The following is a 27,375-nucleotide window of genomic DNA, read 5'->3' on the forward strand; positions in this document are numbered from 1 at the left end:
CCAAGAAAATGGAGTTGCTAAATTTTGAAATTTCAGCCTCCAAAACTATGAGCTAAGTAAACCTCTTTTCTTTTAAAGGTACTCTATCACAGATTTTATGTTACAGCAACACAAAATGGACTAAGACAGCTGTCAACTTCAAAGTGAAAGGAATGCAGATATGGAGATAGTGTATCTGATATCCAGAACCTTTGTTATACCCAGAAATCAGAAAAGTGTCTAACAAAAAATACTCACTAGGTATTAGTTGAATGAATGAATGACTGAATGAATGAATGGATAAACAATACTAGTGAATTGGGGGCATGACAGAGATTAGGGGGGAATGAAGAACAGACATTACTAGTAGAAGTAAAAATTATTATAAACTTTGTGGAAGGTAACTCTTAGTTGAGCTGACTCTGAGACAAAGATTTGAGGTTAAGTAGTTGGCTTACTATGTTTTATGCTTCTAGGACAGAATACTGAAAACTGAGTAATTTATAAACAAGAGAAATGTATTTCTCCCAGTTCTGGAGGCTGAGAGCTTAAGACGAAGGAAGCACTCACATCTGGTAATGCTTCTTGCATTATCCTTACATGACAGAAGGTGAAAAGGCAAGAGAGTGAACTACTGCAAGCCCTCTTGTAGGTGAGTTAATCCCATTAAATAGCCTAAATACCTCCAAGTAGGTCCCACCTCCTCACACTGTTGAATTGGAGATTAAGTTTCTAATACATGAATTTCAGAGGACATATTCAGATCATAGTAGTGGTTTATTTGGAAGGCACACCTACAGAGCAATGATAAGAAAGTGGGAAAGTGAGAGAGGGAAGAGGAGAAAGCCAATAAAAGGGTACACTTAAAAAGAGGGTTACCACAGTGAACAACTAAGCCTCGATCTTGGGATCTTGGCACATATAGGAAAGTAGACGGAGTTGTTCTTTTGCAAAAGAGAGAAAACACTTACACATTTGTGCATCAACTCCTATTTGTCATTAGCTGAAGACTGTTCTAGAGCCTGTGCACGCCTCAACCTTTCTGGCCTACTCTATAGGTAGACAAAACGCATTCTGAAAGCCAGGGAAATCCCTCAATCAGAGTACTGCAGGTGCTTGTAGTAGAAAACCATGACTGACTGGGGAGGGGGCACAGTGGGACACCAAGAATGAAGAATCAAAGTCAGTTCAGCAATCTCTTTCAAAATTTTAAATGCACACATCCTTCCATACTGTAATGCCACTTCTATAAAGTATGCACTTGATAAATGTACAGATATCTACAAACACACACATAAATACACACAGGATATTCATAGCAGAATTCTTTTAACAATAAATATTGAACACAATGTCAGTAGCCATCAGTAGGGGGTCATTTGAATAAATTATGGTACATTCATATATTGGAATCCTATACATCTCCTAAATAAATGAGGATATGTATTATTAAATCAGAAAGATCTGCAATATACTTGTACGTGTGTGTACTAAATCAGAAAGATCTCTAATACCCACATATTATTAAATTTAGAAAATGATCTAATAAAATCATATGTAAAAGATCTCTAATACCCACATATTATTAAATTTAGAAAATGATCTAATAAAATCATATGTAACCATGTATTTCATACATACATATATACATATATATATAAAGAAAGCTCATGGAAATGTATCTTTTGAAAAATTTTGCATGGATTTTAACTTTATTTTTCACTAGAATAAACCATTAATGTAATTTCCACAATATTTTTGCAATGTACTGTGTGTGTGCGTAGATGTGCATAGGCTGGAAGGATACACAAGAAATGGGAAACAATGATTCCTCTGGCATGGAAATTAGGAATGGAAAAAAAGGCAAAATGGAAGGTAAACATTTTTGTTACTGTAATCTGCAATATTGTCTAATTTTTAAAAAATATGTTCATATATAATCTATTGTAAGAAAGTAAAATTTAAGTGAATTGTAGTTGCTGCATGTGTATGTGCACGGAATGTAGTTAGCAGAACAAAACACATGCTTCTTCCCCCACCTCTGTTCTCCCACATTTTAATACCAAGAGAACTGAATCACAAAGGATTGTACCGGTTTTATGGACCTCTAAGATGCCCTGAGGTTGAGACTATTCTGTTCCGAACCAATCATCAATGTGACCTCCTCTAAGCTTCTTTTCTCTGCTGAGTTTTTCACAGGTCTGTGCTTTCTTGTGACCCAAGGACATGGTGGCAGATAAATGTCTTTAAGGCACACACAAAAAAACAAATTAATTCTGGTTCAAGGCAGACTAGATGTTCTTGATAGTAAGTTGCCAGTAGAAATGTTTTCATCCTTGGAGAAAGTGTCTCCAGTGGTCATGACACTCTCAAGCAGGATAGCCACTCCTTGGGGGTGCCCAGAGTGTCTCCACAATTGGCTGGGCAGTGACGTGTACACAAGTATCTAATTAGCATGGATCTTCAGTGTGAGGAACTGGTGCTTTCTCTGGAGTGCTGGGGGATAGAGAAACTAATTTGCCCTTGTGAAACTGGTCAACTGCTGAACTGCTTTCTTGGCCTCTCCATGGAGGAGAGGATTAATCAGCTAATTGTTCAATTTAATCAATATGGGCAGCCACATTTAACACAGAATGCCCAGATTAGATGGTTCAGTTTTTGGCAGGAGTCCAGGGGGGAGATACAGAATCTCTGTTTCTCTTTCTCAGTGCACTGAATGTTAACAACAAAGATCATAATTTTTCATCTGGACTATTGCAACACTAACCCAGAATGCTCTTCCTGTCTCCACTCTTGCCACTTTTTAAATCATCTTTCAAGATGTGGCTTAAGTGATCTTTCTAGAATATGGATAGAATTCTGATGATCTGTTTTTTGAAATCCTTTAGCAGAATCTACTTTCCTATAAAGTAAAATATGTTCCACTAACCAGGGTACCAAAGTCTTTTATGGCCCAGCGCCTGACAACGTTTCCAGTTACATGACTTACCATTGTCCATATTTTTGGATTTTTATTAATGTTTGTTGATCCCTGTATGCAGTTCATGTTCTATATATTTCTGTATTTTTAAGCTCAGAGGTGCTGGCCCTCTGGGTTTCCACAGCATTGTTAGACTTTCCCTGTAAGTTTTATAGTACTTATTACACTGTAATAATTTTAATTTTTTGTTCCCTTGCCAAAATCCTTTACTATATGATAAACATTTCTAGATAAAGATATTCTCTTATGTTTATGTTCACAAGATGTGGGAAGCATTCAATAATAGTTGTTTACATATATCAACTTCCTTCTACCCTTTCCCATCAATGCCTCTGCTTGAGTGCCTTCAGTTCACCACCTTTGTAAACATCTCACCCCATTAGACTATTTTAATCATGGTTTAGAAAAAGGGTGGTGGCTGGATTCCCCAAGGAGAACACTCAAATGCAAATCTGCATGCAAGAATTTGAGGGGACATTTCAGGATCAGCACCTGTGGAGGAAGTGAAAGCAGCAGATTGGGAAGAGAGAAGTTGGGCTGTGGTGTAGAAGCAAAAAGTCTTAATTGACCCCACAGAAATTTGTGAAGCTGGTTCAATCCTTTGGGGTTGGCTCAAGTTGAGGAAAAGATGCTGAATTTTTAATGTCTCTGCATCAACCAGACATTGGATGTCTGCTGCCCCAGAAAGGAGTGTGATCTTGAACAAAGAGATTCTCTTCATCTAATGACAATTACTGAGAGCTGTTGGTGGGTATCATATCCAGCATTTGAGAGAAGAGGTCTTTTGGTCCTGAGTGGGAATCTGGACAGTACAGCCCTCTGTATCAACTACAAATTTGGACTCTGGACTGCCAGTGTTCAAATGTGAGCTAAGTGAACCATTTGCTAAGTGATCTAGTTATCTGTTGCCATGTGATGAAACACCTTAAAAACTTAATGGCTTAGGAAATGCAATCACTTCTTCAGATGACAAACCTGTAAGGCTGAGAGGGATAGTGTATTTCTGCTCCTCATGGTTTCAACTGGGATGGCTCATCTAAGATTGGAAGATCCACTTCAAGAGAGCTCACTTGCATAACTGGAAATTGCAAGACACCTAGGGTTTCCTTATTGCACAGTGACTCCAAAGTGCCATAGTCATGCATTTTCCAGAATCAGAGGGAAGACACATAGACCCCATTTCTTGACGGGAAGAATATCTTATTGTAAAAAGATCATGTGTGATGGGAAATATTATTAGAGTGATACTAAAAAAAAAAAGTTAACTCAGCATATTATTTTGCCTAAGTATACCCAAAAGGGTAGTACCTGGGAGGAGACACACTACTGCAGTTATTCTGGCCAGCATAGAGTAGAGATAATCCACCTGTTTCTTATCCTTTACAACAAAATTCTGTAAAATATAGTCTGGGGTTATATCCAGCCCACTATCTGTTTGTGTCAATAAAGCTTTATTGGAATGCAGCCACACTCATTCATTTATATATTATCTATGGGTGCTTTCACACTGTAACAGCAGAGTTGAGCAGTTCTGATGGAGACCATCTGGTCTGCCAAGACAAAAATATTTGCTGTCTGTTCTTCCACAGAATGTTTGCCAATTCCTGCTTTACATCCTACTCAATTGTAGAGAGTTAGAACTGAAAGGTGCCTTATAGATGGCCCCTTTGAGTGCACCTTTTAAGTACTGATGTGAATAGTGAGGCTCTCCAAGGATTATTTAGACTGCTTAGGAGGAATGACCATGTTTTCTGCCATTTCCTGGATACTGTGTCCTGTGCAGCTGACATTTTACAAATAGTCTTTTCTTTCATCCATAACAAGCTCAAGGGAAGTCTTCATTTTAATTCTCAATTTATTTCTGAGGAAAGTGAGGACTCAGGTTAAGTAATCTGTCCAATTACAAGGTGCAGAGCAGGAATGCCCAGGTCTCCAGAGCCCGTGCTGCTAACCAGGGCAGCAGGTGAAACCTGCATTCCATGGCTCTCGCAGTTCCACCCACCTGAGCCCAGAGTACCACACATCAGCTAGACTCACGGTTTATGACCCTAGCTCTATATTGAAATCACCTGAAGAGTATCAAAATATACAGGTACCTGTTAAAAATATAGACCTACTGTAGATTAGGAAAGTCTGTTTTCAACAAATTCCCACTGTGATTCTGTTGTCATTTAGGATTGAGAACCATTATTCCCTGTTCACTAGAATCAAGTCCTTTTAACTCCTTCTTAGGAGGAGTTCAATGAAGAGTTGTATTGTCCAGCTCTTATTTTTCCATCACTTCCCATTTACTCCATTTTTTCATGGCATTTACCAGATACCACAAGAGCTGAGCCAAACACTAATGTGACTTTAAGAAATCACCAAAGAGCCGGCGCCGTGGCTCAACAGGCTAATCCTTCGCCTAGCGGCGCCGGCACACTGGGTTCTACTCCCGGTCGGGGCGCCGGATTCTGTCCCGGTTGCCCCTCTTCCAGGCCAGCTCTCTGCTGTGGCCAGGGAGTGCAGTGGAGGCTGGCCCAAGTGCTTGGGCCCTGCACCCCATGGGAGACCAGGAGAAGCACCTGGCTCCTGCCTTCAGATCAGCGCAGTGCACTGGCCGCAGTGCACCGGCCGCAGCGGCCATTGGAGGGTGAACCAACAGCAAAGGAAGACCTTTCTCTCTGTTTCTCTCTCTCTCACTGTCCACTCTGCCTGTCAAAAAAGAAAAATCACCAAAGAGTCATACATCTGTTAACCACCTTAACTTACTCTTTCTTCTAAGTATATATTCTCCTCTGAATATGTACTTGCCACAGGTAGTGGCAAGCCAAATCCTCATCCTGGAGCTGCAGAGCATTGAAAAGACTAGAGAAGAAAAAACAAGGAATCCTGGGATCTTCCATGTACTGGGGAGCAGTTCTCGCCCAACACAGTGATTGTTGGATTTCAACCTTTGCTTCTCTTCTGCCTTCTATATGCACATTTGCAGAGGATTTGAAAGTGGAATGGAAACGCTAACAGTTTTTTTTTTTTAACTTTTATTTAATGAATATAAATTTCCAAAGTACAGCTTATGGATTACAATGGCTTCCCCCCCATAACGTCCCTCCCACCCACAACCCTTCCCTTTCCCTCTCCCTCCCCCCTTCCATTCAAATCAAGATTCATTTTCCATTCTCTTTATATACAGAAGATCAGTTTGGCATACATTAAGTAAAGATTTCAACAGTTTGCACCCACATAGAAACACAAAGTGAAAAATACTGTTTGAGAACTAGTTATAGCATTAAATCTCAATGTACAGCACACTAAGGACAAAGATCCTACATGAGGAGTAAGTGCACAGTGACTCCTGTTGTTGACTTAACAAATTGACACTCTTGTTTATGGCGTCAGTAATCACCCTAGGCTCTTGTCATGAGTTGCCAAGGCTATGGAAGCCTTTTGAGCTCACCGACTCTGATCATATTTAGACAAGGTCATAGTCAAAGTGGAAGTCCTTTCCTCCCTTCAGAGAAAGGTACCTCCTTCTTTGATGACCCGTTCTTTCCACTGGGATCTCACTTGTGGAGATCTTTCATTTAGGTGTTTTTTTTTTTTTTTTTTTTTTTTTTTTTTTTTTTTTTTGCCAGAGTGTTTTGGCTTTCCATGCCTGTAATACTCTCATGGACTTTTCAGCCAGATCCGTGTGCCTTAAGGGCTGATTCTGAGGCCAGAGTGCTGTTAGGACATCTGCCATTCTATGGGTCTGCTGTGTATCTCACTTCCCATGTTGGATCGTTCTCTCCCTTTTTTATTCTGTCAGTTAGTATTTACAGAAACTAGTCTGCTAACAACAGTTTAAATTACGGACAAAGCCCGAAACAAATAACTTTTTAAGTGATTATTGCACACATGAACTCATTTAAATATTAGTACTTTGAAGTAGTGTAACAAGTATACCTTCATTTTAAGTATAGTGATGGTTTTATTTACAGAAGTTGTGATTTCTACTATATCACTGAGATTTGGTGAGTTCCCCAGTTGGCAGAGCAAGAATTTAATTCCTAGTATTCAGGCACAAGAATGGCAAGAGACATTTCTAATCAAGATTCTCACATTCATAAAGAATTAAAAACCATTGCTAGGGCTGAAGCAGTGGCTTTTGAAAAATTATAGATTCTTTGGATGTGGGAAGAGATGTTCTCTTTCCCATTTTGCTCATTTAACCTGTTGCAAAACTTGACAATGTTTTGCAAAACTTGACAGTCTCTTGGATTTAAAAAAATATATTTTGTAATCCAGATGTCAGATGAGGTCTCTAACTCCCATAACTACACATGTGGCTGCAGGGTAATTAACTACCCTGGTTTGCCCAGGACTGAAGTATTCCTGGGACATAGGACTGTCATTGCACTGAGAAATTCTTGGGAAAAATGTTATGTATTGGTTGTCCCAACTTGGACACAGAATTCAGCTATTATTTCTTGCACTCACAAAAATGATCTGTTCACCAACATTTCTCGTTTCTGTCCTCTTTCTCCATCCCACCATGTTTCAGGAACAAATAAAGTTTTCTCCTCTTGTGCACAGGGGTCCTGCCTCCCTTCCTGAAGCCTGACACCAGCCATTTCATGGCCCCAAAGCCTTGACGTCTACTCCCAGCAAGCTTATCACAACTGTGGCCCCCTGAAGAAGAATGCTGCTGAGTAAATTTCATCTTATCTCATTGCCGTTTGCTATACAGAGCCGTGTTCTAAATGGATATTTTTTTAACATTTTATTTCAGAATATTTTTATGTTTATGAAACAAAGATTGTCAGGTAGTAATACAAACTTCCCATAAAACCCCCACCCTATCTCCCCATCACCATCTCCTATTAGCACCTTCATGTTGAGTGAAATAAGCCAGATGCAGAAAGACAAATACCACATGTTCTCCCTTATATGTGGGAGCCAAAATTTAATAAAGCCAACTCAATTAGAATACACAATATTGATTACCAGAGGCTAGGAAGGATAAAAGGTTTTTGGATGGAAAATTAGGGGAATCAAATGGATATATTTTATGCAGGTTCCTCCGAATCCGTGGTAATTTCCCCTCACTGGTCACATAAAGCTCAATGTGCTTGCTATATAGAGCCATAAATGAAGGACATGACTAACCTTGTGTCCAAAGACAGCTCACCTGGCTCCTCTGCGTTTGAGTGCCTTATGTTAGAAGAAAGAGGAGATAAAAACAGAACAATTTCTGAGATTCCTTCCTACCCTGACATCCCTTTGTATTATACATTGAGTTAAATGCAATCAGTCACAAAAATCTTTTACATGCACCCTGGAAAACTCACAACAACATCCTTCAAACATGAACCAATACAGAATGGGGAAATAGCAGCAAAGTTGATCTTTAGACCTTTCTCGTGATGTAACAATGCCCAGAGTGTCCCCATCGTTCTCAGAAATCACTGTTCTCTACTCTTTCCCCTGTGGTGGGGCATGATGCTATTTTAAGAGTTGTTTATGAGTTAATTACTTAGAAACAGAAAAAAATCCTTTCTTCCCAACCTATTTTGAAGGAATTGTAATACTTTTTGAAGACTGTTGAAAACTTGAAAAATAGGCAGATAAAAAAATCACCAATAATCTCTCTCTGCATATATTGCCCTGGTAAACTTTTGGTGTATTTGGTTAAAAAAAAAAGCATACCAGGATGTTTTAAGCTAGTTCTATTCACCTAGCAATAGATTACACTTTCTCATTTCATCATAAGATTTCAAGTGGCTCAATTGGGCTCCATTCCATGAATAGTCACAATCTATTTAATCAAAGCCCTCTGGTTGCCTATTGAAAGGTCCTCCTGCCCCAAGTGTTTATGAACAATCATTTAATGAATTGTTTTTTTACCAAATATTCTGGTTTCTGACTAATTTGTTACCAGACATTCTTAGTGATGAATTTCTAGGATAGATGTTGTATGCATTTTTTATTTTTAATGTAGACTGTCAAATTGTCTTCCAAATGGTATCATTAATTATACTTCCTCAACAGGATAGGAATTGGCTCCTTCTTTCAGTTTTGCCAACAATTTGTCATCACCAGCACTCACATTGGCCAAGTCCTTTGAAGAGAGGCAAAGTCCAATGTGACAGCCAAACACTGATAACTGCTGTTTGATATTGATGTGTTTAAAATACATCTGAAAATAGACAGGAAAGCCAACAGTGACATTGATCTTTGGGGCCAAATTCATCTAATAAGTATTGGAACATATAAATGTGCATCAGGGATTCTTATCCCACATGTAACAGTCTGCGCCTACCTGAACAATCCTATTTATTTATTTTTTATTTATTTGAGAGGTAGAGTTATAGACAGTGAGAGAGGGAGACAGAGAGAAAGGTCTTCCTTCCATTGGTTCACTCCCCAAATGGCCGCTATGGCCAGCGCGCTGTGCTGATCCAAAGCCAGAAGCCAGGTGCCCCTTCCTGGTCTCCCATGTGCCCCTTCCTGGTCTCCCATGTGGGTGCAGGGGCCCAAGGACCTGGGCCATCCTCCACTGCCCTCCCGGGCCACAGCAGAGAGCTGGATTGAAAGAGGAGCAACCGGGACTAGAACCTGGCGCCCATATGGGATGCCAGCGCCACAGGCAGAGGATTAACCAAGTGAGCCACGGCGCCAGCCCCTGGACAATCCTATTTAAACTGGAGACTATGGCTGCCAGTAGGAAACTGGACAATAAATGTTTATGAAAAAAGAAATCTTGCCATGGTAAGTGCACTTTCCATATGCATCAATCAATTTCATCCTGAAAATAGTGTGGGTATTTTTTATACCCATTTTATAGTGAGCAAACTGAGTCCTCTGAAACTTTCTCCTTGGTTTGCAGTTAATTCAGAACAGATCTGGTGTGCTGAGCCATGATTTTTCTGGCTCTATGCCAGTGCTGTTTCTAACACAGAGGCCTTCCTGGAAAGGAAGAATGAGACTGAGATTAAACTTAAAGTGTAAAAATAATGCTAGGTTAACAGCAGAATGTCTAGTACACTGTAGTACTTGAATGCATGTGTATGAGTGAGAGAAGAGCCTGGGCTTCACACACATGCTGAAATGGAATGGGGGTAGTAAGGTTTTCTCCTCCAGAGTTGTTTGTTCCTAATCTTCACCCTTTTTTTTTTCTTTTCTTTTTTTTTTTTTTTTTTTTTTTAACAGGCAGAGTGGACAGTGAGAGAGAGAGACAGAGAGAAAGGTCTTCCTTTGCCGTTGGTTCACCCTCCAATGGCCGCTGCGGCTGGCGCACCGCGCTGATCCGAAGCCAGGAGCCAAGTGCTTCTCCTGGTCTCCCATGGGGTGCAGGGCCCAAGCACTTGGGCCATCTTCCACTGCACTCCCTGGCCACAGCAGGGAGCTGGACTGGAAGAGGGGCAACTGGGACAGAATCCGGCGCCCTGACCGGGACTAGAACCCTTTGTGCTGGTGCCGGAAGGCGGAGGATTAGCCTAGTAAACTGCGGCACCGGCAGTCTTCACCCTTTAATTATGCGATATTTAATGATGCGATATTTAATGATGTCATTTCTTTCACTCCAGCTTAGTCCCAAGCATCCTACAGTCGCTTGCTATGCTGTGTCTGGGTGGGAGAGGCAGGTGAGCTGAAATGCTAGGCAGACATGAGCTTCCCTGGTGTTAAGCATGTCAGTCATTTCATGGAGTTCAACCTAAGGCTCCGAACCTCAAATGCTGGTAATTCTTTCTATCATAAGTGCCTATGAGGGAAACAGAGGACTTCTTTCTCAAGATCTTGTGGATATCCTTCCCGAGTGCATACAGGAGGGACCAGGGCAAATTTTGCTTGCTCTTAATGTAACAGCTCTTAATATGGCCCATCATTGAGGTGTGGACTGCTTTGGGAAAAGGTTGAGGGTGAAGGAGTATGGGAAAGACTTTGATGGGGGGCAGTTAAGAGGGTTAATCCAAGGGACCTCGTTGATACAGCAGGCAGCATGACCCCAGCCATAGGGACTGGGATAGGGGAAGGGCAGAGGGAAGGCACAGAACAAGGTGGAGCTTATCTGTGACCTGAGAAAGTGACATTTAGATTCAGGAATAAGACACATCCTCAGGTGTGAGACCTCAGGCCTGAGTTGGGAGGAGGTATAACCTTAACAGAACCAAAGGTGGAGCTTGGAGACCTAAGCAAATCAGAGGTCTTTTAACCATTCCTAGAGCTAAGCCAGGCTGTGTAGGTACACAATGGTATGACTATATCTGTCCCCTCAAAATCTATATGATGAAACCTAATCACCAAAGTGATGGGATTAGGGGATGCGACCTTTTGACCTCATGAATGGTATTAATGCCCTTGAAAAACAGGCCCGAGGGAGCTCACTCTTTCCCTGTTGCCACTTAAGGACAAGGCACTGTCCATGAACCAGAAAGCAGGGAATTATCAGACATGATACCAGCTGCTTGATATCGGATTTCTCAGCCTCAAGAACCATGAGAAACACATTTTTGTTGCTTGAGAACTAGCAGGTTTAAAGTGTTCAGGTTACCACCAGGTAGTGTGGTGAGCAGTCTAAAGTGTTCAGGTTGATGTGAGGAGTCAGGCTTTCTGTATTCATAAGCTTTTAAACGTTCACCTTAAAGGATGCACCCAATAACTAGTTATGGAGTTTGTTCTCTGTCATAGGCATTGTGTTCTGTGTTGACAATACAACAGTGAATAAAATAAATAAGTTGACTTTGTGGAACTCTATTTATTTAAGATTTTATTTATTTGACAGGTAGAGTTATGACAGAGAGACAGACAGAGAAAGATCTTCCTTCTATTGGTTCACTTCCCAAGTGGCTGCAACAGCTGGAGCTGCGCTAATCTTGAGCCAGGAGCCAGTAGCTTCTTCCTTGTCTTCCATGCGGAGGCAGGGGCCCAAGCACTTGGGTCATCTTCTACTGCTTTCCCAGGCCACAGCAGAGAACTGGACTGGAAGAGGAGCAACCAGGACTAGAAGCAGCACCCATATCAGATGCCGGCGCCACAGGTGAAGGATTAACCTAGTGCACCACAGCACAGGCCCATGTGGAACTCTATTTAAATGAAGAAGTGGGGAGGGGGGCGTTGTGGTGTAGTGGGTGAGGCTGCTGCCTGTGACACTGGTATCCCATATTGCTGGTTTGTGTCTTGGCTGTTTCAATTCCAATCCAACTCCCTGCTGATGGCCTGCGGAAAGCAGCGGAAGATGGTCCAAATGTTTGGGACCCTACCACCCACATTGGAGACCCAAATGAAGCTCCTGGCTTCTGATTTTGGCCTAACCCAGCCCTGGTCATTGCAGCCATCTGGGGAGTGGACCAGTAAATGGAAGCTCTCTCTCTCTCTCTCTCTCTCTCTCTCAGTGTGTCTCCCTCTCTCTCTGTAACTCTTTCAAATGAATAAGATATTTTTAAATGGGGAAGAGAGATAAAAAAAGGAACACTTGATTCCATATAGAATATTTAATTAATGTTAGGCTGGCACTGCTGCTCAATAGGCTAATCCTCCACCTAGCGGTGCTGGCACACCGGGTTCTAGTCCCGGTCGGAGTGCCGGATTCTGTCCTGGTTGCCCCTCTTCCAGGCCAGCTCTCTGCTGTGGCCCGGGAGTGCAGTGGAGGATGGCCCAAGTGCTTGGGCCCTGCACCCACATGGGAGACCAGGAGGAAGCACCTGACTCCTGGCTTCCGATCAGCACGATGCGCCGGCCGCAGCGTGCCGGCCACAGCGGCCATTGGAGGGTGAACCAACGGCAAAAGGAAGACTTTTCTCTCTGTCTCTCTCTCTCACTGTCCACTCTGCCTGTCAAAAAATAAAAAATAAATAAAAAATAAACTAAAAAAACAAAATCAAAATGTACACAAATATTTGCATTTTTATATGTCCATTATACCTCACTAAAGCATACAAAGGAAGAAAGAAAACAAACAGAACTGAGTCACCTGGAAGCACATAGAAGAGTGATGTAACTTTATACATTAAGAGCCTTAGGTTGTCCAAGGAATGGGAGTTCCATAAATATTGGTTGAAAAACATTTGATGTTATCCAAGCCATCAGCTTCACTGGACCTGTTTCTTCTTTTGAACAGAGGAGAAAATCTGGACAGGAAAACATCAGTTTGTGAGGAGCTGGGTGTGTAAGATTTCTTGGTGTCGCTCCCCCTCTTCGCGGAGGAACGACACAGGACCCTGCGCTGTTCTTTTGTCTGCTCGGCCCTTCCCGGGTTTGCTGCTGGTCCTTCCCGGGTTGGCTGCCGACCCTTCCACCTCCGTGGAAGGGCGGTTCCCCCTGCCACTTTCCCCACTTCCGCGGGGGAGCGGCACACCACCGGCCGGCTCTCTCGGGGGCTGCTCAGATGTTATCCGGATGTTCCCCTTAGATGTTCCCGGGTGTATGTTGTCTCTCTCCTCCTTTATAGTCCTCTTCCACCAATCCCAACTCTGCTACCCACACGCCGAGTACGCTGCTCTCCTCCAATCAGGAGCAGGATCAGCTCCTGCAGGTTATTGGTCGAACTGGAGGCAGCTGTGTAGAAGTTGTTTACTCCTCTCCCAGCGCCATATTGTGGGAGAGCAGATGCATAGAATAAGTCTTAATTCCAGTAACTTAGTCTAGTCCGAGTTGCTCCCCACACTTGGCATGGTGGACATCCTATCATGGACAAACTGGAAGGAATATCAGAATGACATCACTTGAGCAATCTTAAAATTATTACAAGTAGGGCAACCAGACATTGCAAACCTCCTGTGTGGCACAATATTTGTTTACAGGAAATAATGAAGATGGAGGAGCATGTTGAATGCTTCTAAATACATGAGAATCTCATCCGTCAAACCTAAATGTGGACAATTTTCCAGGATTAGTGACCTGGTTTCTTTAACACAATGCATGCTTTTGGGTGAGGAGGTATCATTAGATTAAAGGAAACATAAAAGACATCTTAATCTTGTTTGGAACTTCATGCCAAGAGAATAACTGTAAAATGACATTTTTGAGACAAGAAATGAATTCAACTTGAATATAAGCTTGCATTAAATTGTTATTATTGATGTTGTTAAGGCCAGTAACGGTGCTATGGTTTTATTGTAGACAGAGGTCCACAGGTATTTTCTGCTGCTATCTGGATGAATATTGATGATATTACCATACACGAAACAAACCAGGCATGAAAGGACAAATGCTGTGTGGTTCTGGTTTTATAAGATCACTAGAATGGCCAAATTCTTAGAAAGTAGAATAGTGAATTTCAGCAGCTGGGAGGAGGGGAATGGAGAGCTAATATTGAATGGATGTTTGTTTAGAAAGATAACAATATGAATATACTTAATATCCATAAACTGTACACTTAAAAATGGTTAAAATAGATGGCAATGGATGTTATGTTTATTTTATCACAATAAAAAAAAGTCCTCAGGTGTTAGGGATAGATGCTAGAGTAGTTAAGGGTGACTGACATGATGCCTGAGATTTGCTTTAAAATAATCCAGTAAGACAGAACAGAAAACCTGGAGGAGAGAGAGTAAATAAGATTGGGAAAATGCATAGAATGATGAGGAGTGATGGGGAATAAATTAAACTATTGATTATTTATGATAAACCGTATGAGAGTATATGAAGTTTAAAATTACAGCATCACATTTTGGTGTATTGAATTTAATCCTCTAAGAGGCACTGCACATTTATACTCTTTTTAGAGGACTCATTTTAAAAAAATCTTGCAGCACCTTAGTAACATGTACTGACCTAATATGAAATTGAGAATAAAATAGCCCAAACTCATGGAAGAGGTCATGGAGAATGCAACCCTCTCATACATAAATGCAGGGATACTTATGTTGTTCTTGCCAGATTGTTGGGAAGAATAAACAAGATCATGTATGACAGCATTCTTTATTGCTGCCTCCATCATAAAATATGAATGCTCAGGCTCCACCTCAAACCAATGGGAATAGAATCTCTGAGGGTGAAACCCAGGGAAATGTGTTTTTAAAAATCTACCTAAGTGATTCTAATGTGCAAAGAGCTACTAGTGTATGAACTGCCTGGTACATAGTAGATGTTTACCAAGTGTTGATTGAAAATAAATCTAACACAAATTTCCCAGGATGCTGTGTTTTAGCCATTTGTCAAAGCCTTTTATGAGAAAGAATTTCTATACAACCTTTTCTCCTTTTTACCCAAGGGATCCAACTACCAGAAGCCATAAACTTATTTCTTAGTCTTTGCTAGAGCAGGCACACTTTTGCTCAAGAGAGTATTGTGGTGACTGTTAGCAAGAGCCTGCAAAGATAAGAACAGTTTCAAAAATGTTTTTGGTGCATCACAAAAACCCCATTGTAACACAATGCTATTTGGAATAACATTAAAGAAAAGTGAATTATGCCTGTTTATCAAAGGGAAAATGAAAGCCCCTTGGACATGAGTCTTATTTTGAAGCTGAAGCCTTTAATCAAATTCACAATAAAAGATAGGGTCCTTCTATGAACTGGGGAATGATAAGCAGCCATTATAATCTCAATTTGTGGCTGCTGGTATTTAACTCTATGTTTCACCCCTGTTGTGCTGAGAATGGACAGATTTGTATGATTGTTAGAGAGGGAGTCCTTACACCCATCCAATTAACTGAATAAACTCCACATGTCTTTCTTCCCTCACCTGTACCTTGGAATTTGGAAAGAGTGTTTATGAGACAGACACTTTAAACACTGAACAACAACAACAACAAAATCTAAACTTTCACTGCAAATAATTACTCCATGTAGTATTAGAATAAATGATCCTAAATCTTAAGTGAAGGGAGATGGAGTACACCTTTATCTTTCTCCAAAGCCACTACATTGGGTTGCCAAATTTAGTAAATAAAAATACAGATTTTTCAGTTAAATTTAAGTTTTGGATAAATGCAAATATTGCCTTGGACACACTTATACCAAAAAAAAAAAAAAAACACCCATTTTTAACCTGAGATGTAAATTAGTGTCCTATATTTTATCTGGAAACTAGACAAAAAAGAAAAGTGATCTTTTCTCTCAGACACCCAGAGTCTAAATATCTTAACCAGGATGGCTGAGAGGTACATATAGTTAATGAATGTCCAAGAATATGGGCCAGGAAGCTGATATTGGCAGTCAGTACCAAGGAGACAACATCAGGTAGTAATTGTTTCCTAACAAATTGCCCTCTAAATGCTATGGCTTGAAATAAACATTCATTGCTGCTAATACTTGTGTAAACTGACTGTAGTTTGTTCACCTAGGCAGGACTCGAGTGAGTTACTCTATGTGTCTGATTGGGTTGGGGTAATTGAGCTTAAACTTATGGTGGCTAGGGAAGCTACGCTCCACAGGTCTCTCTTCTGCCTCTGTAGACCAATGGGATACTTGAGGCATGGTCCTCTCATGGTGATAAAGGCACCAGAGTACAAATGGAAACAGGAAGTTCACTCAAGGGCAAAACTGGGACCAGCACACTGTCATTTCCACTCACATGACATTGGCTGGGGCAAGTTCATGGCTAAACCCAAAGTCAGGCAGTAGGAAAGTACATATATTCTATACAAGAAGAGGCCAAGGCAAGGCAATGCAAGTGGAATGAAGAATTGGGGCTAACAATTTAATCGACCACAAGCAGACATTGAGGTTTAGGAAAAGGTACTTTCAGAACTAAATAGGACTCAGACAAAGGGAGAGGGAAAAGCAGGAGATCAGTTACTGGGGAGCTGGGCTACCAGCATCAGAGAGTCTTAGATGCAGGATTATTAGAATCTTAGTTTGAGCCCTTGTCTCCAATATTTCTATGTTTTCTTGGGAAAGCTGGTATAGACTAGTTGAGGTGGAACATACAGGTAAGGAGTTAATGGTCTTGGTTATGGAAATTAGAGGACAGGACAATGTTTTCAGATCTCTTAAATTTTGCTGCGTAACTCACCTACACTCCTTCCCATCTCAGCTATGATTAGGTACTCCTTCAGTTGAAGAGGCAAGACATTGTAAAAGACAACTCATCTGCATTCCATTAGTGATGAAATCAGTACATTTTCCACTCAAGGAAGAGAAACACTACATTAACTAGTTCAAGCTAAAAGGAAAGTTACTAATATATAACTAAAAAAGCTAGAAATTTTAGTTTCAGGCAGAGTGGGTCAAGGTGCTCAAGTGTATCAATAGAGATCTGTGTTTCTTTACTCCTAGGCTCTGTTTCCATCTGTGCTGGCATCAGTTTTAGGCAAGCTTCTGCTTTGTGACACCACAGTGGCTGCTGAGTTATACAGGAAGAAAGGTCACAACCCTGAAAAAATTCCTGAAATTGGCTAGACTTACTGTGGATCAAATGTCTACATCTGAATCAGCTGCCATGACTAAGATACTGATTTGCCAAATCTGGGTGTTCAAACCTGGATTGTGAAGTTTTATCAGCCCCACCTAAATCATGTAGACTGAAGAGGAGAGGGATGGGAAAACTGGGGAAGTGTATCCAAAAAGGGAGACAGGTCTCAGGCAGACAAACAGGCAACAGCGGGTTCTCTCTAATGACTCCCCACATTCTTTGGAAGAAATGATCTTTCACCATCCGCCTTCCTCAACTCTCACTGCCCTACATCATCCCACATCATTCCTCTGCCGCTGTACTGACCACTTTCCTCCTGTACAAGCAGTCCAGGATCTCCTATGTTAAGGACTCTGTCATTTACTTGGTCACTTTCTCATGGAGACTGTCCTAAACACTATTTTAGATAGCAATCTGAACCCTCTCTCACTTCTGATTTCTTTATTCTGATTTACTCTTCCCTACCTTTTTCATAGTACTTTATTCATTACATAATTCACTTATGTACCATGCTTATTGCTTACTCTATCTCCACCTACACCACCATCCCCTGTTTGCTTTCCAGCTGCACGATTGAATCTGTATGATTCAATAATACATCTCAAGTGCCAACCACAGTGTCAGACACATAGTAGGTGCTCAATAAATATGTGTGTTACAGTTCTTAAGAAATGTTAAATATCAGGTCAATTTGAGAGGAGAGGAGAGAATTTCCAGCTTTGTAATTCCACAGCAATCCATCTTCCCAACTCCCCAGTTATGTACGCATGATAGGAACATCCTTTTCCCCTGTTGAACTTGGCCAAGGTCCACCAGGTAGCTGGTTTCTTGAAATTTAGAAAGCTATGCTCTGGTCTTGCACATGAAATTGAAGGCATATCTCAGCTTATACATGGTGGAACCAGGGAGTACCAGATAACCTTTCACATGGTGGTGGTGGCAGCTGTAGGGTAGAGTGTGACTGAGGAGATAGGTGACATCAAAGTGGAGGTGACAGACATTGAAAGAGAGATATACCCGTGTCTAAACAAAATTAGGACTTGCTATTTTAGACCTTATCTTAGAAGGAGATATCTTAGCTTCCTAGTCTAAAATCAAAGTGGGTCAAGTCTTTTTTTTCTTTTTGGCCTGGGCCACCTCTGAAAGCTGCAGTCCAGTTACAAAGGTCACAGAATCTTCCAGGTGTGCAGGTCAGCTCTCCCCTTATCTGAGCCAAAACTTTGCTGCTTTCCGAGATACAAACAGCAATGATTGGGTCTTGGAGAATCCAATTCTAACTGCCTAATCTTCGTTTGGTTTTTTGGAGGGGTTAACTCATTATGCTTAGGCTGATGCTATTGAGAGCTGAACGTGTGCTGATAGTAGCAGTGGATGGGAGTGGGTGAAATTTCCAGCAGGATGAACCTTTGGAAGGCCTTGTTTGAAAGGTTATTTCTTATGGCTTTTTTGAGAGAGCTGTACTTCGTTTAAACAACAGCAACAGTTAGGAAGCTTGTGGTAAAAACAGAGCAAAAGGTGGGAGCCCAAATGAACACAAGGGCCTGTCTTCACTTGGGGAGCTTCAGGACACAGAGCTGTGAGAGCATCACTCCTTGCCAGTGACCTGTGCACTTATTTAATCATCCAGTTGCAGATTCACCCTGACAGTTCATCAACTGAATGTTTATTTATTTATCTGAGAGGCAGAGAGAGCAAGCTGTCAGCCACTGGTTCACTCCCCGAATGCCTGCAATATCTGAGGCTGGGACTCAAGCCACGAGCCTAGAACTTAATCCAGGTGTCTTACATGTGTGGCAGAAACCTAATTATTTGAATCATCACCAGTACCTCCCTGGGTCTTTCCTGGAAGGAAGCTGGAGTAAGGAGCCAAAGGTGGGAGTCAAACCCATGCACTCTGATTTGGGATGCAGGTGTCCTAACCATTAGGTTAAATGGCTCCTTGGAGCCTGTAGGTTTCTGGTGACAACTCAGGCTGGAGTAAGGAAGAGATGCCTATTAAGGAACCCTCTGCTTTTCAGTTTTTTCTTCTTTTTTACGTTTCTGTGTCATAAATGCTGCTGCTTGAGTTCTCTTCCTGAGATTTTACTACCATGTCTACATGGTAGTTGGCAACAGTCAGTTCCTGTCCTATGCAAAGAGTGGAAATGAGATCTGAAGAGGCAGGAAAGACCCTGGAGAAAGCAGAAGAAAGGATGTTTAAAAAGAAGGAACTGCTTTTTTGCACAAGCAAAAGAGAATTTCTCTAAACATTTTCCAGAAACTTCTAGCAATTATTATCCCCACAGAGCTGTACATGACAGCTGAAAAGGGACGAGCAGGGGAGGAAGACTTCTTTTCAGTTTCTCTCTCTCCACACTGTTTGGTAAGGTTATCTTCCCTATCTATTGTTTTTAATTGGAATTGTTAGAAAAGACTGATTTAATTAAAACAAAATAAATCGCAGGGACTTCATTCACTTGGCCTTTATTCTCTATGATCCAGGAAAAAGGGCTTCATTTACCAGCTGTGTGGACTTTGGCAAATGATTTAACCTCCCTGTAGCCTATTACCTCATCTGAAAAACAGGGATAATAATAGTGCCTACACCAACGGGTGGCTTGTGAGGATTCAAGGAGATAAGGTGCGTACAGCATTAAGCTCTGATTACCATAGCACTCAATGATCCCCACCACCACAGATGTTATTCAAATGCTGTCCTAACATAGAACTCAGCAATGAAGTCTGGTTTGTCCTAGAACTGGTACCTAATGGTCATGGAAAGTGACAGTGGCAGCTGTCTCATGTCCTGTTGTCACTGGTCCCATGACTGAGGCTATCATGGACAGTGATGCACAGTGGATAGATGGTTTCTGAAAATCCAGTGTTTCAGAAGGGGGGGGGGGTGAGGAGTGGGGAGCAGCTGTTTGGGATCAGAACCAAAGGAATAGGCAGAAGGCAAGGTTGATGGGGTCACAAGCACACCTGTCATCATCTTAGCAAAATAAATTGCCTTCCATCTTGTCCTGAATGCATCTGAGACAGATATGGAAGGAATAGAAAATGTGGTGGGGCTCAAGTGGTAAACAGAAATGTTCTTTAATTCGGTTACAATGTGGAGTCCTCTGCCCATCTCCACCAACACCAGTTCATCTCTTAACCAAACATGTTAGGGGCTAGAAGGATCTTAGCTGTATCTGGAATCATAAACTTGTTGTATATAAAGACTGACAGGAAGGAAACACATAAATGAATTGGGTAGTATCTCTAGTAACAGAACATATGATTCAAACTAACATTTACAACCTGGACGTGCATTTATCTCAAATAAAGAGAAGTTAAGCAGGAGAGAGTAGGCTTCAGGTTTGGTTGACTGACTAGCTCAACAATGCCGTGAAGTTCAGGTTTTCTCTGTCTCCCTGCTCTACCACTCTTGGTGTGTGAGTCGTGTTTGTGTTCTTAGACTGTTTTTTAAAATGTTTTAAATGGCAAGTGCAGTAACATGCTTTCTTGTTTCCAAACAGTGAGAGGACAGGAGTGGAGCGAGAACCTGTCCTGCAGGCACGGACTAATAAGTGCATCTTCGTGGAGTGAGTCAATTTAGGAAACCCACTAACTTCTGGACCAATATTAGTAACCAAGTGCATACCTTGTGGCCACTGGCATAATGGTGGCTAGATGGATCCTTTGTGCTGATTGGCTTAAGCCTGAAATTTTAAACCAATTTCTCCAAGTAATGGAGAAGAAATCATTAGCTTAGACTGGATTTTCAGCCTTGGCACTATGTTTGGGGCTGGATAACCCTTTGTTGTGAGGGATTGCAGGATGCTTATCATCATTCTCCATCTCTACCCAAACATTGCCAAGAGCAGGGGGCTGTGTGGAGAGAGGTGAGGATGAAAAGGCAAGGACGAGATGGGCCGACTCTTGTAGGCCATGCTAACGATTTTAGTTTTTATCCTGTAAGAACTGGGAAGCTGCCAAAGGGTTTTCATTAAAGAATATTTATTTCTGGGCTCCGGAGAAAGAATAGCAGATGAGAAGGAGAGGCTGGTGACCAGATATTGTCATACAGCAGGTGGTCACTGAGGCTAGTTTCAGTGAGGGTGGTGGAAGGAGAAACAGAAAACTGGACCTAGTTAAGTTCTGTTTAGGAACTAAACTAGAACCAGTCCAGTGCTGAAGTTGATATGGGTGTGAGAAAAAGAAAATATTGAAGATGAGACACGGGTTTCTTATTTGCTCCTTCTGGGAACACTGAAGGAGGTCAGATTGTGGAAGGAAGTCCAGGTCTTCATCTGTTGGTTTTGAGGCCTGTTGAGAGATCCCAACAGAAGTGTCAGGTGGGCAGCCCGAGGCACAGGTGTGGTGTTCCAGGAAGAACATCAAACTGCGGATCTTCATTGGTGCTGTGGGCATTGTGGGAATTGCTCTCAAGGGCTTGGATACTTAGCAGAAGAACCAGCTGGCACCGCGGCTCACTAGGCTAATCCCCCACCTAGCGGCACCGGCACCCCTGGTTCAAGTCCCGCTCGGGGCGCCGGATTCTGTCCCGGTTGTCCTTCTTCCAGGCCAGCTCTCTGCTGTGGCCAGGGAGTGCAGTGGAGGATGGCCCAAGTGCTTGGGCCCTGCACCCCATGGGAGACCAGGAGAAGCACCTGGCTCCTGCCTTCGGATCAGCGCTGTTCGCCGGCCGCGGCGGCCATTGGAGGGTGAACCAAAGGCAAAGGAAGACCTTTCTGTCTCTCTCTCTCACTGTCCACTCTGCCTGTAAAAAAACAAAAACAGAAGAACCTTAAATGTTGGAAGAAGCAACCAGAGAAGCAGGAGGAGGCTGGGAGGAGTAGAAGGGATCCCTGGAGAGGACTTATTTTCTTAAATCAAGGGAGTGGGGGCATCTTGAGAGGGAGGGGAGGGAAGAACTGAAAAATCATTCTTTGTATTTAGCGACATCATCCTATTGTGAGACATCACAGTCCATGCCTTTCTAACTCTTGTTTATACTGTGGATCCCCAGCTGCTGGCCATACCTGAGATAACCTGGTTTTACTTTGAACTACGATGACATTGCACAGAAAGCATTTCATTTTTGTGTGCGACATGAAAGAATCTGAACAGGACACAAATCTTCTGTAAGTTCAGTCTGCCTGGAGTCTGTGAGAGAACTCGCTGTGTGTTCTCGTGCAAGTTACTTGAATTCTCTGTAACTCAATTTCCTCAGCTGTCTAAAGGGAGTAATTGTGGCCTCCCTATCACAACGAATGGGAATGATAAAATAGAGTAATCCTTCTACAGGGCTCATATGGTGTCTGACCCGGGTTAAGTGCTCAGTAACTGTCAGCTGTAACTGCTTAACTTTGCCTTCCCTGAAATGTTTGGGACCAAAAGTGTTTTGGATCATGGAGCTTTTTAGATTTTGGAATATATATGAACAAGATAGCTCAGGGAAGGAACCCAAGTCTAAGTACAAAATTTATTTATATTTCATATACACCTGCACACCTCATCTGAAGGTACTAGGACTATGCTGTAATGGTTTTCACGCATCTGCATTTTGCCTTAGACCTGTCATGTGAGATCAGCTGTGGATTCTTCAACTTGCCATGTCACATTGGTGCTCAGAAAGTTTCCGACTTCCGAGCTTTTCCAACTTTGGAGTTTCAGATTAGATGCATTCAGCCCAACCTGGGGGCAGAAGGGTGGCTGTGTTCCAGTCCATAAACAGGGCAGCAGGAAAAGGATGAATGCATAAATGCACTGAGAGGAGGAGAGAAGAGTGAACAGAGAACGAACAGGCATTTCAGAGGCCTGGATCTGCCTTCAGGATGTGTGAGGCACCCCTGAATCTTGACACTATATCCTTCCTGCTGGCTTATGCTAGCTCAGTGATTTGCAAACAAATAAATAAGACACAGCACTGGCTGAGGCCGCACTGGAATCTTAGTTCCCTAGCTTCCAGTCTGTTATTCTGATTATTACCATGCACAGTTTGTTTAGGACCAAGATATTATGGAATTGAGAAAAATCTCCCCAAGGAAGAAAGCAGATCTTCGCAGCCAGCAGCAGATTGTGTCTGGGATTAAATTTAGTGTCCCAGGTTTCAAGAGTGGCCAATTACTGACCTTCCAGCTGCTGCAGTCAGCGCCTGACTGAAGTTGCTGAAGGTGTTGCAGAGATGCATGGCACGGAGAGCATGCCAGCCCCTCCTGAGATGTTCTTCTCCATGGTTATTCTATGACCTCATCTAGAAATTGATGCATTGGGTGTCTTTTGCCTGTTGCTGAGTGTGAGCTTGCCATGAATGCCTATCTCTCCAAAGTTCAACTTGCTCCCTTCTCTGTGCCTGGAGTGTTGTATCTTCCTTTGCTGCTTCCGCAGAGCCTGATTTTGTGGAACTCAGATCATAGTAGGCTGGTGCTTCACCTGTGGGATCTTGTGAAATTACATTTCAAAGACCCTCCTGTGTACTCTGTGTCCAGCTGGGAGGAGCCCTGGAAATCCCCCATGTGTAACAAGCACCCCAGATGCTTCTAATGTAGAAAATTCAGGCACCTGTTTTTAAAAGCATTCCACACACTCTTTATCCAGATCTTCTGGAAGGAATTCTAGAGTGGAGGAATGTATGGAGTGAGGTTTTTAAAAGCAATGTTGATATTAAATGTTAAAACTACATGGGGACTTGATTTTAATTTGGGCCTCAGTTTTCTGGTCTGCCAAATGGGGCTAAGAGTAGAAAAGCCTTTGTCTCCAGGTTGCCTCCGCAGCTCAGATGAACGCAGTACAAATGAGAGTGGCTGTAAGGCCACTGGCTTTAATAATTATTTTGCATTAAAATATGATTTTGTGTTAAAATATGTCTCAGTGCTGGAAAGACCTAAAGGGCTATGTAATCTGACACTTAAATTTTCAGCAGGGGAGGGCTGATGCAGGAAACACTCTTGTTTTCTACTCTTTGCTTTGACATAGCTCAGAGCCCACTGTGTAGCAGCCAGCTTAATTTTTGTTGATACGGACTCAGAATTTTTAAGTTTTTGAATGTGAATGAGTCATCATCTAAGATGCTGATTGGTTGATACCAGTTCTATTTGGTCAGATACTAAATAATGAGGAGGGGAAAAACTTGTGATTAATGCAGAGAAGCTAGGAAAAGGCAGTGAATAGCACACAAAAATAGCCTCAATAATTATAAGTCTTACAAAGCCTGTTGTGACGTACTTTATGAGTCAAAGATGAAGTGTGTGTGACATGAAATGAATCATTCTGTGAATAAGAGAAGGAATGTTACTTATTTAAATGTGTTTTGTCAGCAGTAATGCTTGCTTCTGAATAATGCCTGCTCTTAAACGGAAGTGATGGATAGCTTTGCTGGTCTAACATAAAAAGTGGTACAACTTTTTGTTAAAAAAGGAGGAATTCATGGTAACTCAGTATTAAATTGACTCTGGCCTCACCTTAATAAAAAGTAAAAAGCAATAGCATACTTAAATAATTCTCAGGTGTCAGCTTTCTGCTTTGTGAGAATGTAGGTCCAACACCTTTCCTTGACTTTAGAATTGGCTGGAGAGGAATAAGACCATGTCTTTTTCACTTAGCTCCCTCCAGAGCAATCTTTCAATGTTGCTATGTGCTGTTCCCACATTTTCTTATATAGTAAAACATTTTCTTATATAGTATATTTTCTTAAATATACAAATTTCATATTTGTATATTCATATTACTGAAATAATTTCCATTGTTTCTATTGGGGGTGGATGGGATAAAATAGGTTTCATTGGTGTAGTAATCCCTTGCTTTCAAAACAAAATTGAGAAGGCTATGTTAAAGATTACTGTCTTTACTAACTTGTTTTGATATGTTGAAGGTTTTGGATTTCAATAAATACATTTCTTTTCCACCTCCTAGCCTGCAACAATGGAGAGACCCACATGGGAGGCAGGCCACAGGAAAGATTGACATTTGTACTTCATGAGTGATCAGCTGTAGAGAATGTGCTTCTAGACCACAATTACGTGGGCTTGCTAAGATTTCCCTCATGAATGAGTTAGCCAAGGCTGCTAGTTGGCCCTTAGTATACTCTTCTTCCTTAGGAATAGAATCACGTTTTAGCAGAGCACAGTGTCATGGAGAAAAAAAAAACAGCTTCTCAGCTTCTTTTGCAACTAGCTCTGCCCACATGACTAAGTCCTGGCCAGCAAGATTTAAGTGACACATGTAGTTAGGAAGTTCATTTTTATCTCCTAACTTCTGTTTATTTTCATTTTATCTGAAAGGCAGAGAAACAGAAGGAGAGATGAACAGTGAGAGGGAGAGAACTTCCACTTGCTGGTTAATTTCCCAAATGACTGCAACAGCCAGGACTGGATTGGGCTGAAGCTAAGAGCCTGGAGCTCAATCCAGGTCTCCCTCATGGGTGGCAGGAACTCGGTTTACTTGAGTCGCCATCTGCTGTCCCTTAGGGTACACATTAGTGGGAAACTGGGTCAGAAGCAGAATCAGGACTTGAACCCAGGGCACTCTGAAATAGAATGCAGATATCCCAAACAGCATCTTAACTGTTCCACCAAATGTCTCATCCTATCTCCTAATCATTTAAGACTTTATATTGATTGTGAGGCCTTTGGACCTCATTCTAAGTGAGAAAGAGCACCTCTGGAGGACTGAGCACCGAGTCATTACCCATGAACCACATGCAGTCTGCCATGTGAAGAACAGGAAAACCAAATGCCCACCAAACGCGGAGATCGAATCAATCATAGCAGTCAAACCACAGAGTATAGATTGACTTAGAGTTTCTGGTGGATTTGGAGGGAATTCCATGAGGAAATGTTGAGAGAGAAAGTGAAGATACAGAAAATTACAAGTAACATCCCATTTTTAGTAAGGGCTGTTGCAACTTACATATACACGTGACTATATCGTTATGGCTATGATTATATAACCATGGGGAGAATTCTGGAAAGATGCATGTTAGATGGTTCAAAAGGGCTACCTTAGGTTATTAGAGGAGTAATAGTTGTAAAGGTGGGGAGAAAGGAAAAAATTACTGCTCTTAAAAATTCAGTATGTCTGAATTGAACACATTTAACTATTATCAAGAGTGTTTATGCTGTGTCTATGCACATTTCTTTCTACCTATAGATTGCATATAATTATGTATAAATGTCACAGAGTGGTATATAGATTCTGTATATAATAAATTTTGTTATAAATATGGCATCAAGTCTATGACACAAGCCTAACTTCACTTTTATGTGGGGTCACACACCCCACAGCAGGTACTCAGGAGGAGTTAAGTTCCTGGAGGTCTGATGCTACAGCCTGCATTTCTTCCACTTTCTCGCTTTATTTATTCCTGCATATCATTTCCTTCCTCTTACACCTCCTAAAAGGAGATAATTTTCCTTAGCAAAAGCAGAAAGAGTCATCACTTACAAGATTTTCCACGAAGAAATAAACACTTCCTGAAACTTCTGAAATCTGGAAAAGCGTTCATTTCCTAGCTTAGACCTGCAGGGAGTGTGATGTTCACAACAGAGAGTGTTAGGAGTATCTATGGTGGGGTAGCCAATACAGTTGTTAGGCCACCACTTGGGGTGCTCACTTCCCCTTTTGGAGGTGCTTGGTTTAAGTCCTGGCTGCTCTGCTGCTGATCCAGCTTCCTGTTAATGCACTCCCTGGGAGGCAGCAGTTGATGGCTTATGTCCTTGCATCCTTGCCACCCATTGCCAGACCAGATTGAGTTTCTGTTTTCTGTCTTCAGCCTAGTCCAATCCTGGGAGTTGTGGGCATTTGGGGAGTGAACCAATGAACTAAAAATGTCTCTTTCTCTGTCTCAGTTTCTTTCTCTCTGTCACTCAAATTAAATAAATAAATACTTTTTAAAAAGATACACATTTATTTATTTGAAAGAGTTACAGAGGCAGAGGTAGAGAGAAACGAAGGTCTTTCATTAACTGGTTCACTCCCCAAATGGCCGGAGCTGGGCCGATCTGGGTCTCCCACATGGGTGCAGGGGCCCAAGGACTTGGGCCATCTTCTACTGCTTTCCCAGGCCATAGCAGAGAGATGGATAGGAAATGGAACAGCCAGGACTCGAACCAGTGCCCATATGGGATGCCAGCACT

The 27,375-nt window shown here is 41.9% G+C and overlaps 2 long non-coding RNA genes across 4 annotated transcripts in view; both read left to right on the forward strand.

Moving 5' to 3' along the window:
• Positions 1-455: 455 nt before the first annotated feature.
• LOC108176710 (uncharacterized) lies at positions 456-8,302 on the forward strand. The gene is made up of 3 exons (XR_016216253.1): positions 456-631; positions 1,764-1,854; positions 7,514-8,302. It is a non-coding gene; the product is annotated as an uncharacterized LOC108176710 (long non-coding RNA).
• Positions 8,303-19,832: 11,530 nt separating this feature from the next.
• Positions 19,833-27,375, forward strand: part of LOC149123599 (uncharacterized) — a 71,934-nt gene continuing 64,391 nt past the window's right edge. For 2 of the 3 annotated variants that reach the window (XR_016216254.1, XR_016216255.1), the window contains exons 1-2: positions 19,833-19,895; positions 20,776-20,841. This is a non-coding gene — a long non-coding RNA (uncharacterized LOC149123599). Of the gene's footprint in view, positions 19,896-20,775; positions 20,842-21,000; positions 21,142-27,375 lie in introns of those variants that run through there. The other variant, XR_016216256.1, reaches the window with a different exon arrangement.

This window comes from Oryctolagus cuniculus, chromosome 11 (assembly GCF_051225735.1).
Source record: "Oryctolagus cuniculus isolate XC-2025 breed Fujian yellow rabbit chromosome 11, ASM5122573v1, whole genome shotgun sequence".
NCBI classification, from domain to species: Eukaryota; Metazoa; Chordata; class Mammalia; order Lagomorpha; family Leporidae; genus Oryctolagus; species Oryctolagus cuniculus.